Raw genomic sequence first — 19,090 nt, 5'->3', positions numbered from 1 at the left:
TCACACGTACACAAAGTAGGTTACTTTGGGTGATTTGGAAAATACGGGGAAGAGCAAAGACATAATCTAGGGATGCCCCTCCATTTCATCCATATCCATCTACTCTATAATATTGCTGTAGAAATTACTCATTGCCTTGAAATTGTTTTTCTTTTTGAACATGATTATGAGGAAAAAAGTAATAAATCTCCAGTAAGTTTATATTTCCAGTAAATGAAATGCATTAAAAAATAAAAGTCAGCTCATGCCAGGCAGTTTTCCCTTTACATATCTCTTTATATTATATAGATGCATTTTATTTAAAACCAATGATTTAAACAGTTATTTTTGTTTCCAAGTAAGTAAAAGCTTTAAAAATCATGGTGATTACAATATAGATTTTTATTATTTCAGTGTCACAATGTATTGTGCCATTAAAAAGTAGTGATTTACTGGTACTTTTGTCAGTATTTTTGTCATTTTGACAATTTTAAATATCTAAATATCAATATCTTTATTAAAGTGTGCAAAGATACTTATTTTTCATATTACATTTAAATCAAAGGTACATCAAAAAACTCTGCTCATTAAAATTTTCAAAGTTGTTACATTATTTTAATTATATATTCCATGGTACCTAATAAGATCATCTTTTTTAATTGTATTAATGATTAGTATTTTCCAAAACACTACATATAGGCTATATCAAATTATAAGCCTTCCCAAGGAAATAATTTTAGCATGAGAATTTAAGGAATATTAAAGACATCTGAAGGAAAAAAATAGAATCTCCTTTGTTAAATAAATGTCTGATGAAATATTTTGCCCATTTAAAAAAATTGAATTTGACTTCTTGAGTTATAAGTATTATTTATATATTCTGAACCCAAGACTTTTGTATATATGTTTTGTAAAAATTTTCATCTGTCACAAACCTTTGCAGTTTCTTAATGGCTTTATGAAGCTTTTATAATTTGCACTTTCGTGTATCTCATCTCAGAAATAGTGCCTAAGCCAAGGACACAGGGATTTTTCTGAAATATTTCTGCCAGAAAAGTTGTTTTTTTATATTTAGATTTATATCTGTCATCCATCTCAAATGAATTTTTGTATATGATGTGAAGTAGGTGTTGAGGCTAATATCTCTCTTGTCAATATGCAGTTGCATCACCTTTCATTGAAAAGATTATCTTTCACTTTTGAATTACTTTGGTGCGTCAGTAAAAAATAAATTGGTGACATCTATGTGGGTCTATTTTTTTACTTTCTATTCTGTTTCATTCATTTATCTGTTGATTCTTATGCTAATACTAGAGTTGATTATTATAGTTTTATACTAATTATTTCAATGAATATATATCCTCTAGTTTTGTTCATTTTCAAAATTGTTTTAGCTGTTTTAGGCACTGTATATTTCCATTTAAATTTCATAATTGATATCACTTTCTTACAAAAGATTCCTTTAGACTTGGATTGTGTTTGCATTAAGTCTAGAGATAAACTTGATAAGAATTGTCATCCTAACAATACTGAGTCATCAAGTTTATGAACCTAGATTACTCTGATTATAGATACGCTCTTTACCTTATTCAGCACATTTTGTAGTTTTTTTTTAACATTTTGTAGTTTTAATTGTACAGATCTCTTAAGGTTTTTTATTTTTTAAAATTAGTGTCAGTAAATCATATTATTCAAGATTTTCTTCATTTCTTTTAAGTTTATGTAAATTTTTGTTAGAGTTATTAACAATTTTCTATTATTTTCTATTAATGTCTTGAATATCTGTAATGATGTTCTCTGCTCTGCACCCTGATTAATCTGTCTGGAATCTTAACAGTTTGTAGATTTTTTTTTTTCAGAAATTGGATTCATTGATTTTTCTTTGTAGATTTTGTTTTCAATAGCATGGTTTATACTCTTCATTATTTCCCAGGGTATTCTGCAAGTTCAAATAGAACCTCTTGATTGATACTGTTGTTCAAATCCCCTGTGTTCTTGCTAATAATCTTCTATCATGTCATTCTATCAATTGCTAAAGGTAGAATGGTGAAGCCCCCAACTTTACTTGAGGATTTGTCTATTTCTCCTTTTAGCTCTATCAGTTTTTACCACTTGTAGTTTGCAGCTCTGTAGTTTGATGGATACACATTTAGGATTGTTTCTTGTGGTGAATCTATTTTTTTAAATCATTATCTAACTCCGTTTTTGTGTTCTCTGTAGTTTATTTGCTCCAAGGACTGTTTCTTGTAATATTTATATAGGTAATGCTACAACTTTTATAATGTATGCATGATTTTTTTCCATTCCTTTATGTTTGATCTATTTTTTTATGTTTGGGTGAGTGTTTTGTATGCAGAGTATACTTGAGTCATTAGTTGTATCTATTCTGCCAATCTCTGTCTTTCAATTGTGTGTTTAGACATTTGAATTATGTGTGTGTTAAGTCTGAATTTTGTCATTATTGTTTCTTTTTTTCCTGTGTTTTTTGTTCCTTTATTTTTCTTCTTGTTTTTCTTTTGAGTAAACATTTTTTAGAGTTACAATTTATGTGAGAGGGTTTTGAGTATATCGATCTATCAATGTGTTTAATTTTCTACATGGTTGTTATGGGTATTGCTGTATGCATATATAAAATCACAAGCTATTACTGTCACTGTTTTACAGCTTAAATGAAATGTAAAACATTTGCTTCTCTTTAGGTTCCTTTATACCCCACTTAAAAATATAATCATCATAAATATTCTTTTGCATGTATTTAGCACCACATGAAATAGTTATAAGTTTTATTTTAGTCATTGTAGTTACTAAAATAAACATGTGATGAGGAATAGTTTATTATGTTTCTGTGTTTATCTAGTTGAGTGTTCTTTCCTTTCTAAAGATCCTTGTCTTCTGTTATCACTTTCTTTGTGTTTAGAGAGCTTTCTTTAGTCATTATTTAAGGGTAGGTTTGCTAGCACAAATTATTTTAGTGTTCTTTTAACTAAATATTTGTTTCCTTTTTATTTCTGGTGGATAGTTTCATCAGTGGACACAATTTCTTGATCTTTTTAAAAAAATTGACAGTTTTCTTACAGCACCTAAAAAAAAGTTCTGCTTTTTTCCTCCCTATATGGTTTCAGATAGAAAATTCACTTTAATTCAAATTGATGTTCCTTTACAGGTACTGCATTGTTTTCCTCTAGCTATTTTAAAGATTTTTTTTCTTTTTATTTGATTTTTAGAATTATAATTTTTGTCTTTGTATAGATTTCTTTTGAGTTAGTTAAGATTATCACATATTTAAATATGTAGGTTTGTGTCTTTTGCCAAATTTGGAAAATTTTCAATTATTGCTTTTTCAAATATTTTTCAATACCGCACTCTTTTTCTTCTTCTGTATTCTGATTATATGAATTTTTGCTCTTTTAAAATTTTTCTGTAGAAACCTCTATTCTGTTGTTCTGTCTTCAAGTTCAGTGATTCTGTTCTTTCCAATGACACTTGAGTACAACTGGTAGTTTTTTTTTTTTTTAATCAGCTATAGTAGTTTTGAATTCTATAACTTCATTTTAGTTATTTTATATAAATTCTATTTCTGGTCTATGGTTTTGTTTCCATGTGTTTTGAGAGAATTTGTAATTCATTTATAGAGAATATAAAAGCAGTTAATATTGAAATTCTTGTTAGATAATTTCAATATCAGATTAACTTCCATATTGGCTTTCATTGATTGTCTTTTCTCATTAAATTCTGGTTCTCCAGTTTCTTGGTTTAATTTTTTTCTTCTTTTTTTTTATTGTAGCCTGGACATTTTGTTTATTTTGCAAGGGGACCCTTGTTCCTATCTGAATATTCTGTTTTAGCAGGCAGTTGCCCTAGGTTTAGTGTGTGATAGTCTACTTCTCTGAGCTTTAACTTCCATGAAAATTTAGTTTCTGAGCCCTTGCAATGTTATTCTTGTCTGCTTTTTTCTTTGGTGCTACTGGGACTCCCACTTAAGCCCTACTAGTGGCATCTGTTGAGGCACTGGGAATATTCTGGGGTGAAGCAAGAATTCCTTGGAACTAGTTTCTTTATACCACTAGATGGAAACCAGCGACTTATGGGTCTTTGCTATTACAGTAGGTATGAGAAGATGGGACCACTCTTTCAGCCCTAGTTCTGGACTCGGGGATAAGATAACTAGGAGTTTTCTTCTGAAGCTCCAGGGAGATCACACCACTCACCTGGCCTAAGTTATGGAGCAAGGGCTGGGATGGCTGAGATTCTGCTAGTGGCACTGCTGGTGGTGAACTGGATCATCAACATTGTCCCCATTTGTGGAGAATGCTTGTAGTTCTCCACTAGTTCTCTCTTGGGCTTCTACTTTCCCAGTAGGGCAGGCTTTTCTTTCTCTTTCTTCCATTCTTTTTTTCCCCGTTTCTTCCTTCCTTCTCTCCTTCCTTCCCTCTTTTCCTCCCTTTCTCTCTATCCTTCTTTCTCATTTATCTTTTTTCTTCTATGCCTGCTGGGCATTGCTCATGGCAGGCCTCTCCATTGCTCACTATAAGGTATATGGGAGATGAAAAGAAAACTCAGGGAACTTAACATGTTGTAATTCTCAAATCCTGCACTCTCTATCCAGTACCCATTCTTTTAACTTTCAAATTTCTCTTACTGTTGTCTGTGAAATCATTTCCATTATACTTAGAAAGAAGAAAAAAGGGAAATGTGTCTATATTATCTTATTCCTGAAGCCTTAGCTATTATTTTTATAGCTGTGGTTATATCTTACATGTTTATTGGCTTAGCAATTAGCATTGATCTTGGAACACACTAGGTACTTGGAAAAAATGTGAATAAGTGAATTAGTAAATAAGTGGTGATGTAAATAAAGTGAAAGAAGGAAGAAGGGAAAGGAGAAAGAAAAGAAGGAAAGAATAAAGGAAGAAAAAAAAAGGAAAGGAAAGGAAGAATACTGTCATAAATGTACTACTTGAATAACAGCATTATATATTGGAAAGAACACCAGCCTCACTTTTGTAACTAACCAATGTAGTGTTATTGGCTATATTTTGAATACTATAAACTTATGTTTTCTTATAAAGTTAAAGGCCTTACTTAAAATTTGTCTTCCATTCTAGGCATGTGTGCTGTGGCTCTCAAATAGTTTTTTTTTTTTTTTTTTTCTGAAAGTCACAATTGATGCTCTACTTGAAAACTGTCTTCTATAGAGTTTACAGTTGTAAACCCCCGAGGCAGCATGCAGACCCCTTAATATAGCTGTGCAATAGTGGGAAACAACAGCAAGTGGATTGAATTGGTGTAAAACAATAGGGGACTCTCTACTTTTTTCCCAGTGAATGGCATATGTAGGGCATGAGTCAAAGGGGTTGAGCTGCCGAAAATGAAAGATTCAGTAGAGCTTTCACCTGTGAACAGCTCTGGTTGGTCACTTGTGGTTTTCCAAATATTGAGAGAAAACCACCCATTGGGAATTATCTTTGACTATCAAGGACAAACGTATCATGGATAATGCCCATCCAACTGTTAATGCAGTCTGCACCTTTGTTGGAACTTCTGTTCCCAGTCTAATGGATATTTCATTTAACTAATAACTCTGCCTTATTGATATACCATTTACACCTAAACTTTTTATGCCAGAAGTAACTAGGAATGTACTGAGAGTGCATATGTTTACTCTCTTGGCCCCAAATCACTAATTGTCTTATATATGAGTATTACACAAATCTTGGAAGAGAGGATAAAACTTTCAACAGAGCAGAAATATATATATATTCACCATTAAAATACTATTATTCTCACATAATAAACATATCACATGCATGCAGACATTTAGCGGTAGTTACAGATATACACATTATCCTTAATAGGTATACAGTATACTTCATAAGTATATATAGCATTATGGTTGTTCTTTTCAGTTGCAAGTACAGAGAATGTTCAGAATTAACATAATAGCCTTTTACAGTCCCTTTTCTCTAAAATAAGTAGAACTTTCTAAAATGAAAATCTGAACATATATTTACATTACTTTATTATGTCTTCTGGTGCATACTTATTGAATATTTAATACATTTGATGTGTTTGGGGGTGTATAAAACAAATATGAAATTTATAGCTCTTAGATGAATGCTTGGGAGACCACAGTCTTTAAATATTTTACTGTTCCCTATATGATATTGGCCGTGATTGCAACTGGTTACTAAGTTTTTGCTCTTTATTCTTGACTTCCCACTTCACCATTCCCCCACCCCATACCTTCCCACTACAAATTAAAACATGCTTTCTGTTTCCCTTAACCTTTCTTACATGCTCTTCCTTTTGAATAAAATAAATACTACTTCATTTTCTAAACCTGCATATTAGTGTGGAAAGTGCCACTAGTATTTCATCCCTAACTTTGATATCTAGATTTCCTGATGATCCTGACACCGTAGACATTAGCTCAGTACCTCTCCTCTGTTCTCCTTCATCACTCTATAGTGTCCTATAATATCTCATATCACATTGTTTTGAACTATAGTGTGTAGTCTTCTTTAGTTGTTCAAAGCTGAGATGGATCCTAAGCATCTTTTTATTTTTTTTAATTATTTATTTTTTTACAGCATGGTGACCCAGTTACACATACATGTATACATTCTTTTTTCTCACATTATCATGCCCCATCATAGGTGACTAGACAGAGTTCCAAGTGCTACTCAGCAGCATCCCATTGCTAGTCCACCCCAAAGGCAACATTCTGCATCTATTTACCCCAAGTTCCCAGTCCCTCCCACTCCTTCCCCTTCTCCCTTGGCAACCACAAGTCTATTCTCCAAGTCCATGATATTCTTTTCTGTGGAAAGGTTCCTTTGTGCCATATGTTAGATTCCAGATATAAGTGATATCATATGATATTTGTCTTTCTCTTTCTGACTTCACTCAGGATGAGAGTCTCTAGTTCCATCCATGTTGCTGCAAATGGCATTATTTTGTTCTTTTTATGGCCGAGTAGTATTCCATTGTGTATATATACCACATCTTCCTAATCCATTCATCTGTCAGTGGACATTTGGTTTGATTCCATGTCTTGGCTATTGTGAATAGTGTTGCAGTGAACATGCGGGTGCATGTGTCTTTTTTTAAGGAAAGTTTTGTCCAGATATATGCCCAAGAGTGGGATGGCTGGATCATATGGTAGCTCTATGTATAAGTTTCTAAGGTACCTCCATACTGTTCTCCATAGTGGTTGTACCAGCTTACATTCCCACCAACAGTGCAGGAGGGTTCCCTTTTCTCCACCTCCTCTCCACCATTTGTTATTTGTGGCCTTATGAATGATGGCCATTCTGACTGGTGTGAGGTGGTATCTCGTGGTGTTTTTGATTTGCATTTCTCTAATAATCAGTGATGTGGATCATTGTTTCAAGTGCTTGTTGGCCATCTGTATATCATCCTTGGAGAAATGTCTATTCAGGTCCTTTGATCATCTTTCAATTGGGTTATTGGCTTTTTTGCTTCTGAGCTGTATAAGTTGTTTGCATATTTTAGAGATTAGGCCCTTCAGTCTTTTCAGCAAGTATTGCTGGGAAACCTGGACAGATGCATGCAAAGCAATGAAACTAGAATACAGCCTCACACCATGCACCAAAATAAACTCAAAATGGCTGAAAGACTTAGATATAAGACAAGACACCATCAAACTCCTGGAAGAGAACACAGGAAAAACATTCTCTGACATCAACCTTACAAATGTTTTCTCAGGTCAGTCTCCCAAAGCAACAGAAACAAGAGCAAAAATAAACCAATGGGACCTAATCAAACTGACAAGCTTTTGCACAGCAAAGGAAACCAAAAAGAAAACAAAAAGACAACATACAGTATGGGAGAAAATAGTTCCAAATGATGCAACTGAGCATCTTTTTAAAATCCTTTTTAAAAATTATGCTAAAAAATATTAAATCTAACTTTAGATACTTTATATGAAATCAATAAAGTAGTCAGACTCTTAAAAGTGAAAAGTGGAATGTTGCTTGCCATGGGCTGGGAAGAGGGGGAGATCTGGATTTGATCAGTGGGAATAGTTTCACTTAAGGCAGATGAATGCTTTCTAGAGATCTGCTTTACAACAATATGCATATAATTAACAATACCGTGCTACTTTCTTTAGAGTCAGTTTTTGGAGATATATTTTGTTCCTTTGATTGGGCATATTTCCCTGTTACTTCATGTGCTTTGTAGATTTGTGTTATTATCCACACTTTTTTTTTTTCATCTTTTTGCCATTTCTTGGGCTGCTCCTGTGGCATATGGAGGTTCCCAGGCTAGGGGTTTAATCAGAGCTGTAGCCTCCAGCCTACACCAGAGCCACAGCAACACGGAATCTGAGCCGCATCTGCAACCTACACCACAGCTCATGGCAAAGCCAGATCCTTAACCCACTGAGCAAGGCTGTGGATCAAACCCGCAACCTCATGGTTCCTAGTCGGATTCGTAAACCACTGAGCCACTATGGGAACTCCATTATCCACATGTTTGAAAAAACTAGGCAATTCTCCCAGTCTTGTGGACTGGCTTCATACAGGGAAAGAACTTTACCAGTCAATCCAGCTATAGATTGTTAGGGCCTTTCAAACTTTTTCTGAAGATCCATCTTCTCTGAGCATGCGCATGTGATTTCCCAATTTAAAAGTTTTGCTTTTTTCCTCTGGCTCTGCCTCTAGCCACCGAGGTGTCCAAGATATAACTATTCTGTCTGTGCTCCACATCAGATGAGACAAACACCAGCCCCTTAGACAAATACCCGTCAAAGCCAAGAGTGGATTCATATTCTACTCTTTTCTTTCTCTCTTTAGGTAAAAGACACAAACTGAGCACTTACTGCTGATCAAGGTGAACTGTGGCTGTTCCTGTTTGCTGTATTGCAAGTTCATCTGCTGAATTCTCTTGTGTTTTCTACAGCCCCCTGGCACCCAAGGTATGCCAGTTCCCTATCAGTGCCCTGAATCAGATGAGACAGAAATCAGTGGCCCCAGAATCTAGAACATTGACTATATATTCTACCCTTGTCTTTCCTTTCCAAAAGAGAAGCCACAAGTTGGTCTTTGCCTCCCAATTGTAAACTGTGCTAGTTTTGAGGAGCAGCTGACGTGGTTGAAATGAACAGCTTTTTCACCACTTTCATTGTGGCTCTTTTTGGATTATAGATTAGTTTGGTGCTGCATCTTCTGAACTGAATTCTGGAGGCTTTTTAGGCTGCATGTTGTTAATGATGTTTCTGTAGTACACTGGGGTATGGGGCTTCCTATTCTATTATTTTACTCATGTTATTCCTCTGGATTTTGAGAATATCCTGAGTGACATTATTTTCTTAGTATCTAGTACATTTCCTGGCACACAGTTAGTGCTCAACAAATATCTGTAGACTAAAGGAAATAGTCCCAGTTCAGGGTTAGAATCTCATATGTTTCTAAATGATATAAAAATACTTGATTTTATAAAGACATTAAATCTTGAGAGGTTTGTTAATTTCTCTTCTGGAGTAGATTTCAGGGAGTTCCCTTGTGGTGCAGTGGGTTAAGGATTGTGTGTTGTCACTGCAGAGGCTCAGATGACTGCTGTGGCATGAATTGGATCCCTCATCTGGGAACTTCCACATGCAGCAGGCACAGCCAAAAAAAAAAAAAAAAAAAAAAAAAAAAAGAGTAGATTTCAGGGCATAATTTTAGTGCAAATTCAGTGTATAAACAGCAAGACCTAGAGCAGTTCTTTCCAATAGAAATTTATGCAATAAAAATGTTTATTTCTGATATTCCAAAAGGTTGCCAGAAGCCATATGTGGTTTTAGAGCACATGAATTATATCTCATGTGAAGGACAGAATTTTAAATTGTACTTAAATTTAATTATTTTACATTTGATTTTAAATAGCCATATAGGAGTTCCCGTCGTGGCGCAGTGGTTGACGAATCCGACTAGGAACCATGAGGTTGCGGGTTCGATCCCTGCCCTTGCTCAGTGGGTTGACGATCCGGCGTTGCCGTGAGCTGTGGTGTAGGTTGCAGACGCGGCTCGGATCCTGCGTTGCTGTGGCTCTGGCGCAGGCTGGCAGCTACAGCTCCATTAGACCCCTAGCCTGGGAACCTCCATATGCCGCGGGAATGGCCCAAGAAATGGCAAAAAGACAAAAAAAAAAAAAAATAAAAAATAAATAGCCATATATAGCTAATAGTTACCATATTAGAAAGTACAGCTCTAGATGACTTGAAAGCTGGCATGGGTCTCTCAAAATGTAATTTGAAAATACTTATGTTGTAACACTTTCCATTTTTTCCTTATAAAAAGAAACTACAGCGGTACAAAGTCATTGTTATAATTTTTACCATAAATTTCTACATGCTACCTGAATGAGTTGTTTTTGCTTTGTTTTGTTTCCTTCCTTCTTTCTTTTTCATTTGTTTTTATTGGCCAAAACTAGTGTTAGAAAAACAGAGAAAGATTTGATATTTCTGCTATTATTCCATGGTATTTAAATTTATATCACAGCAAAATGTATTTTTATTTAGGTCAAATACTACTATAAAGTTTAAAAAGTAATATGGTCTTTTCCAAACAACTGCTTTACCCCACCCCAGAGTTGTGCTCCTTTAAAATAGTTACTTTGAACACTTCAGCTATTTCTTCTGATATTTCCTTTCTTGTAAAAGATGCTTAAACCTAATTTTTCTATTTTTAATGTTGTCCTATATCCATTTATGGCAGATGAGGCTGAAACTCTCTTGTATGATGAAAACACACACACACGACATAGTCCTTTACCCATCTCTCTAGTGTAATCCCCTCATAATTCTGGCTAAATCAAATTTCAGTGTTTATATAAATAAGTCTGTGTAAGTTATATTTACTACTGAGGCAGGATTTCAAAAGTAAATGCCTCTTATCTACACTTGATGCTCCCTTTCATATGTGCTCTACTGGTTTATTTCTGCTTCTTATATATTTCACTTCAGGGGAAACAGGAATATTATCTAATTGGTGAGTTTGGAAGGAAAAACATAGATGATTTGGCCCTGCCCCTTCGTCTCACTTCCCCCCAATAAGAGGGAACTTGCTTATGGAATTACCTCTATGCCATCTAGTTTATGGTTCTAGGCCCTATCACTGAAAAAATGGGGCAAGTCTGTAGTTTTAGGGGATAAAAATCACTTTTGGGGAAGCAGAACACATGAAGAATTAAGGATTCCATTTGTCCATGTAGCTTAGATTTTGGATTTTAGTGGGTGGGGAGGGCACTGTGAAGGCTTATAGAGGAATATGTTGTACCATGTATATTTGACTTTTAACTGCTAGATTTGGGCAAGATAATTTAAACTGCAATACTTTGACTGAACTTATGATGGCTTTAACAAGTAAGTTGCTGATTCTATAGAAACTGAGCTTTACGTTTTTGGTCTTGATCAAGTAAATAGGGGTTGAGGACTTTGGCAAATTTTAGGGTCTGGGCCATCTCTAACAAGTGCATAGGGCATAGGGAGACAGAAGTGGTACTTTTGACAAGAGAAATCGCTTCTCTAAGCATTGATTTTTCTTACATCAATTACTGAGAATAATTTTACTTCATAGAATCCATAGACTTGTTAGAATGATTAAATAAGACAGTAAATATAAATAAATTAGCATAGTGCCTGGCACATAGTAAGTTCTTAATATTAGATATTAATGTTATCTGCATATCAATTAGACAATAAGGATAGTTCAGATTCTTTCACGTTACACAGTTCATATACCTAGAATGCCGTGGGGAGAGATACATCCTTGAGGTGTAAACTGTTGCATTTGGAGTGGACAAACAATGAGGTCCTGCTTTATAGCACAGGAATATGTCCAGTCACTTGTGACAGAACATGATAGAAGATAATATGAGGAAAATAATATATGTAAATGTATAACTGGGTCACTTTGCTGTACAGCAGAATTTGACAGAACATTGTAAATCAACTATAATAAGATTTTTTAAATGGCAAAATAGTGTGCCTAAAGAAAAAAAAATAGGTGGGGGAATGGACAGTAACAATAACATGCAAATGGATAGTCCAGGAGTATTGGCTCCAAATGCAAATTGTAATCACTCCTATTGCTCTATTGGATAGAATACTTTATAATTTTTTTTAAGTTCATAATGCTATGGACTCCATTATGTCTCCCCCAGATTTATATGTGGAACCCCTAACCCCCTATCTCACCATATGACAATATGGAGATAGGGCCTTTAAGGAGGTAATTAAGGTTAAGTGAAGTCATAAAGTCAGGACCTAATCCAGTGGGACTGCTGTCTTTACAAGAAGAGGAAGAAACACCAAGCGTGGCATATGTAGAGAAAAGGCCATGTGAGCACACAGCAAAAAAGTGACTGTCTGCAGGCCCAGGAAAGAGGCCTCCTAAAAAAACAAATCAAAGTTCCAGAACTATAAGAAATAAATTTTTGTTATTTAAGTCACTCAAGTCTGTGGTGTTTTATTATGGCAGCCTGAGTTTATCAATTTGAAATAGAATGTGATTCCATACCTTTGAAATATTTACAGTTGTCTAATCATAGACGTAAAGGCCACATTTCTTTAACTATTTAATAATTGGATAGGTCTGTTTTCTTCTTCCTACAACCTTTTCATATCATGCTTTACTTGTTCTTTGGGAATGAAATTGCATTTACTATTATAGATAATTGGAATGCTTTTATGTCACTGCCCTGACCAGAAAAATGGGTCCTGGAAGGACATTAAAAGTAAAAAAAATATGTAGGCAAGGAATAGTTTATTTTTAGGATTATGAGTTTTAACTTGAATTTAAAACTTCACTGTATTTAATTACTACTTCTTTTACTAATACAAATGCATTCAGTTATTCAGTAGGGAAGAAGGAAGGGTGATTGGATGTATATTTCTACATTTAAGGCATATCTTTTTTTAGTGTATACATTTACATTTAAGGTATATCTTTTTTTAGTGTATAGTTGATTTACAGTGTTGTGTCCATTTTTGCTATACATCATAGTGACCTAGTCATGCATATATATAAATCCTTTTTCTCATACTATCCATCATGTTCTACCCCCAAGATATTGTATATAGTTCCCTGTGCTGTACAGTAGGACCGTGCTACTTATGCATTCTAAATGTAATAGTATGCATATACTAACCCCAAACTCTCTGTACATCTCATTTCCTCAAAAGAACAGGACATGTTTAAATTTTAAAGCATATGTTATTATATATGTAATACTGTATTTTTCATGAAACATATATGTAGCTGTGCAGAATGAATGTAATTATCCCAACATTAGTGAAGAAATAGAATGAGGAATATATGTAGATAATTCTCTCACTGAACAGTTTGCAAGCTGATCTTCAGTATGTAATTATTCATTTTCCACTAATGAAATTATATCTCTGCCATATCTTAATTGCATTATTTTGAGAGTGCATCACATTTTAACCTGCCATAACTGTAGGTTCCTAAGGTAATGAAAAGGCAATGAAAATATAAGTAGAGTGAAGAAAAAACAAGGGTGAAATATCTTGGTATTCATATTAACCTAGGAGGAGAGAGTCATCTGATTCTCAAGAAATCAAACTTTGCTTGTAAGGAATGAGAAGTGGGGTGTAGTGATGCTACTGGTATCTCTGGTGATATTCTTAGTTCTTTTTAAAATTAAATAGATTTTTTTCCTTAACAAGAAAGAGAACTGGATGCATAATTATGAGCCTGGTACTTAGTCTTGGATCCACCCTCACCTTAGTCCATGATTTTGAACAAGCTGCACCTCCCCAGAATGAAATGCCTTGAAGTATGAAAATAAAGAAACAGGTTCAATGACCTTTAAAGAACTTTAGGCTTTAACAATTGATAATGTTATTACTCTTCATTTATCTTCTATTCTGATAGTGTTTCCTTGTTAAAACTTCATGGTGGTTCCTAGTGAGTACAATCAGAAGCACATTCTGAAACTCTGTGGAGTTTCTACAGAATTTGAACTAGACAGTACAAAATTGCTTAAAAATTTGTCACCTAACAAAGCAACATCAAATAAAATTTTAGCGCCTCTAACTGCCATCGTTTTGCAAAAGCGATTTTATTATTTTGTGCTCAAAATAAATGATTCCCATTATATCAAAGAAAAGCTCAAGGAAAACTAGCAATTGTCCCTTTAGTTAACACTGTGATCACCAGCCATCTTTAAAAAATAAAGCCATCAGTGAAAAGGAACATGGATAATAGTTGACTATGCTGAGAATGTCATAAGTAAATTTTGGATATTTTCAAAAGTATGAACACTGATGCATGATGTTATTTTGTTTATCTTTTCTTTGGCTCTCCATCCTATTATCTTCTATTCTTCCCGAGAGAAAGAATAGAGACAAAGAGAAAAAGACTCTTGAGTCCTTACTTCACCTCTGATTTTTAAAGTTTTACCCTACATGCAATTTATGCCAATAGTAACCTCCCTCACAGATATGTAATAAAGATTAATGAGGTGTATTTATTTCCCTACATGTTGGGCTGTTGAACTTGTCCCTAGAAATGCTGTAACTCTAAGCTTTTTCATATAGAAATTATATTATGTGTGGGAAGAGGAAGGATTTTGTTCATTAGAAAATTTCTTATTAATTAATAGCTAACCATGTCCCTTAGATATGGTGAAAATTTGCCACCTTTATTCTTTTTTAGAAAGGAATTAATACCGCTTCAAAAAATGGTGTGATTAATATAACTTTCCTAAGTGTCTATTCACTACATAAGTATTCCCCTAAGCTCCCAAATAGGGAACACATCTGAATAAACAATGAATTTGGGGGGGGAACTCACTTAAAGAGCAATAAAATGGGGGAAAAAAAGGATATTCTAGATCTAACATGATGACTTATTAGCTGTGTTCCCATATCTGAGTCTTTGGCTCCTACCTCTAAAATGGGAATCATAATTCTTCATTATACTAAAGGTAAGGTATTATACTACATGTGCTTTTGAGGCCACAGGTAGTTCTGAGCACCAAGTTTCTCATATTAAAGGCGATTCAGTGCATCAAGATGAATTGCCCATCTGGTTTTTCACAGATTTGTATCACATTGAGCTAGATTTACTTTCACCAGTGATATTGAGAACATCCCTTGGATTGCTTATTCAGTCCATTTAACAAATATTTATTCAGGGCCAACATTCTGTGGTTTCCATTTCTTATCAGGCTGCTTTTTATTCTTGAAGTCCTCCATCCTTCATGATCCATATTGCAAAATTTATACTTTAACTTTTAAAGTAGATTCATACATTATAGTTTTGACTTCTTCTCTAGATTTGAGGTCCCCTGTAATTGTAAGGAATTTACTTCTTTGCATTCTCTCAGTGATATGGCAAAAACTACTGGATTCCTCTGCATATCCTAACTCTGCTTTTTACTTAATTACATGAAATACTGGAGGCATTGCCACCACAATAAAAGGGTATATTTCATAACATCTGTTGCAGGGGCTAGCTGTTGTGGCGTAAATAGACATTCTTTATAGCACCATAAAGTTTCCTTGAAAGGGAAGGTGAACCATACTTTCTACCTATTGTTTAGAATAGATGTGTTGGCTAAAGTTCTAGTAGCCATCCTGGATTATGTGGAGACCTTTCTGAACAAGAGGAAATAAGCCTGCTACCCTGACAATACCTACTCTGAATGATCAAAATCCTAGTTCCTTTTCATTTATAGAAGAATTACTGTCTATTTTGGCTAAGATGCTACTTTTCAAATCTTTGCTTCTCACAACCAAACATGATCCTAACCAGCAGGTACATACTGAGAATGTTAATAAATACATATTTAATAATTCATCCCTGTTTTGTGGGTTATAAATATAAGTTGTGTGTGTGTATGGGAAGTGATCATATACTCTCATATATGGGAAGTAATTCCTATAGTAATAAATGTCAAACTTAGCACTTAGTTTTATTTAATTGAAGATTTAAATTAATATGAACTCATGTTTGTTTGAAAACATCACAGAAATATGAAGAACAAAATGATGAAAAATATTCAAAATTAATAGAAAAATTATCCATAATAATAAAAATATAAGTTCTAATATAGTACTATGCTAATGCTACTACTAATAATGTAAGAGTAAGAGAGAAATGATACCTCAGTTTATCCCATTTGTTTTCCCTGTGTTTACAGAGAGTGTACTTAGAATTCTTTTTTAGTGCATTTTCATGTCACAAAAAAATTTTATGAAGGCAGTGTGGGCTGAGAAGCTCAAGACTCAGGAGAGTACAGCTGCAGTCTTAAGGCCAGCAAGGTAGTCATGTTTAGCATCAAGTCAAAGCCTGTCTTACAGGCCAGTCTTTTTGTTCTATTCAGTCATTCTCATTGGACGAGGCCCACCCAGATAATAGAGGGCAGTCTGCTTACTCAAAGGTTACTGAGTTAAATATTAGTCTCTTTCAAAAACACCCTCCAAGTTAACACATAAAATTAACCATCCTGAGTCCTTCATTTGAATAATGGCAAGAAATGTTTTTGGTACCAAAATATGAGTGATGCTAAAACTTATTCTTGAAAGATGACTAAATATTTGTTAGACAAGACATGTGACAAGACTGAGAGAAATTTCTAGGCAGAGGGAAAAGCATAGATCCTTCCAACTTATAGGTTTGTGTTAGAAACTACTTGTTAATGGCTAGGACTCTTTCTTACTTAACTATTTTCTGTTCTAGGAGTACTCAGCATAATTAATGTGAAGGTAAGCTCTTATCCTAGAATTAGGCAAATCCATTTTTCAATCACCAGAATTGAGAATCTATATGCAAAACCATTAGTATATAATGAATAAGAGGCACTTGTCTCATCTATGATTTCTGGAGGCTTTTCCCCCAGGTTTGCCACAATGGAGTTTCAAATCCCCAAAATCGATCACAGTATATACATAAAATGCTTCTTTGCTCATAATTCCAGCAAGTTATATTTAGCTGTAGTTGGACATGAGGCCTACTGGAAGCACATAATCATTCTAGTAAATGTCTCATTACTTCCTCAGATATAACTTCCTTTGAAATAAAACACTTGTGAAAATGTTGATTATTTGACTGCCATGAGAATGAGGTGCTTTTTTTTTTTTTTGAGCCATTCTTTTCATTTTACCATTTCTTCCACTTGTATACAAAATGCTTTAATATGTTTCCTATGGTGAGAATTAAGGACACTTATAGAGTGAAACTCAAAGAATTTATACATGACTTTAGTAATTTTTATTAAAAGTCTAATAGGTTTTAACAATGCAGAATACAATTTTTAAGAAGAGAGAGAGAGAAAGAGAGAGAAAAAACATCCTGCATATCAGGAAACCCCACAGAAGCAATACCTTGTTGCCATATATGAAAGATCTTACAGATCTTACAGAGTACCATATTTTGTAAGATAGAATTAAGCCACCATATATGGAAAACTTTACTGATGTAGTCCCTGTCTCTTCAATCTAGGCAGTTTGGTCTGGCAGATCCATGAGCAAGTGGGAATTTCCTGGAGTAAAGATTTCCTGACCATATACCCAAGACTATTAGACATGACCATTTTCGCCTTTCTCCCTTTAAGTCTCTCCCACGTTATAGTCTCTTGCAGAGCTTCACATAAACATAGCTAAACTGTAGTCTGAAGAAGTGAGACTTACGATAGGGAGAAGACTCCCCAAACTACCCTGCCCCCCATAAACATGTAAACATACATATTTTGCCACTAATAATGCTGGGCTAGATTAATAAATAGGAGGTGAGAGGCTTTGCAACATGATGTTTCTCCTTGGAGCACTCTTCTCATTCCTCACTTGACTGACTCCTTTTTATCTCCTCAGCCTTAAAAGAAGACCTTTACATAGTCTTCGTAAGCTATTTATATAACACTTATTTCATTTGAAAATTATTTATATTTGCGAATTATAATTTTTCTATATTTGTTTACCTTTATCCTGTTCATGTGCCCCTCTGGAATATTAGATAAATACTAAGAAGTCAGATTATTTTGTCTTTTTTGCTCACTACAGTATAGCTAATATCTAGTACACCTCTTGGAACACAAAATATACTAAATAAATTTGTGTTAATTAAATTTATACTAATTAATTTAAATGAATGCATAAATTAAATGAAAAACATGAAATATAGTTTTATGAGTTTGGGGCTAATTGCTTAGCATTTGAGCTTTGATTTTCTTATCTGTAAAAAGAAATTATGATGTTTTTGTTATTTAATAGACTTGTGATGATCAGCTGAAGAATGAATGAGAAAGTATTTTTAAACTCTGAACTCTGTAGAAACATTGAGCATTTTTCAAATCTGGTTACATCTACCAGGTTATTAAATCCAAATGGTAAACAATACCGTTTTAATAATTAAATGTCATTTTCCCTCTAATTTTTGGTCTGTCTAGTGGTTTTCTCTAAGCACTAACAGAATTTCACTCCCTACTTACACTTTTCTCCCCTTTCGTATTGTTCTATAATACAAAGGATGACAAATAGTTCAGTTACTTTCTTAGAGAAAACTGTGACTCAGAGAAGTTGTAACTGGCTCAAAATTCCCCACTTTTAATAAATGACAGACAGAATATCATTCCACCTATCATGATTCCAAGTGCTTCTGTCAAATCATAGTGGAAGACAGCAAACAGGAGGTTTAGTCATATTCCTTGAAAACATGTTACATTGTTGTCTATATTTCTGGGAAAAAGTGAAATTAGATTTAAAGAATAAGGTTCATTTTTTGACAATAACATTTTTTTATGTGGTGGGCATTTTTATCATGAGATATAAGATGTCTGTTTATCTTTATGTGATTTAACAGCCATTGATGATCTTTTCTAGGAGCCATTATATTGTTAAGAGTCTGGTAATAGTGATATTCTATCATTTCTTAAGAAGTAATTGGCAAAATTTTATAAAAATAACTTTACTGTCAATTATCTATTTGTACTGAGGTAAAGGTTTTATACTAAGGAAAGGTAAACTCTTTATTCTTTCCCTTTATCACTCAGTTTTTAACACACTAAGTTAGCTATCATTCTCTATTAGTGACCAATGAGCTTTTCTGTTTCATTTTGGTTTGTTTCTTTAATTTGTTGC

At 34.0% G+C, this 19,090-nt stretch overlaps 1 long non-coding RNA gene across 9 annotated transcripts in view; it reads left to right on the top strand.

The window, feature by feature from the left end:
- The window catches only part of LOC146396954 (uncharacterized), a 545,736-nt gene that overhangs the window by 12,169 nt on the left and 514,477 nt on the right, over window positions 1-19,090 (top strand). For all 9 annotated transcript variants that reach the window (XR_014827586.1, XR_014827593.1, XR_014827587.1 and 6 more), the window contains one exon: window positions 8,799-8,920. This is a non-coding gene — a long non-coding RNA (uncharacterized LOC146396954). The remainder of the gene's footprint in view (window positions 1-8,798; window positions 8,921-19,090) is intronic.

This window comes from Sus scrofa, chromosome 14 (assembly GCF_054392235.1).
Source record: "Sus scrofa isolate SSC_HxYL_T2T_F1_AM1 chromosome 14, Sscrofa_HxYL_maternal_Yorkshire_Landrace_v2.0, whole genome shotgun sequence".
In the NCBI taxonomy this organism is placed as follows: Eukaryota; Metazoa; Chordata; class Mammalia; order Artiodactyla; family Suidae; genus Sus; species Sus scrofa.
Note: the sequence above shows the minus strand (reverse complement) of the source record. Positions and strands in the feature narration are given on the sequence as shown.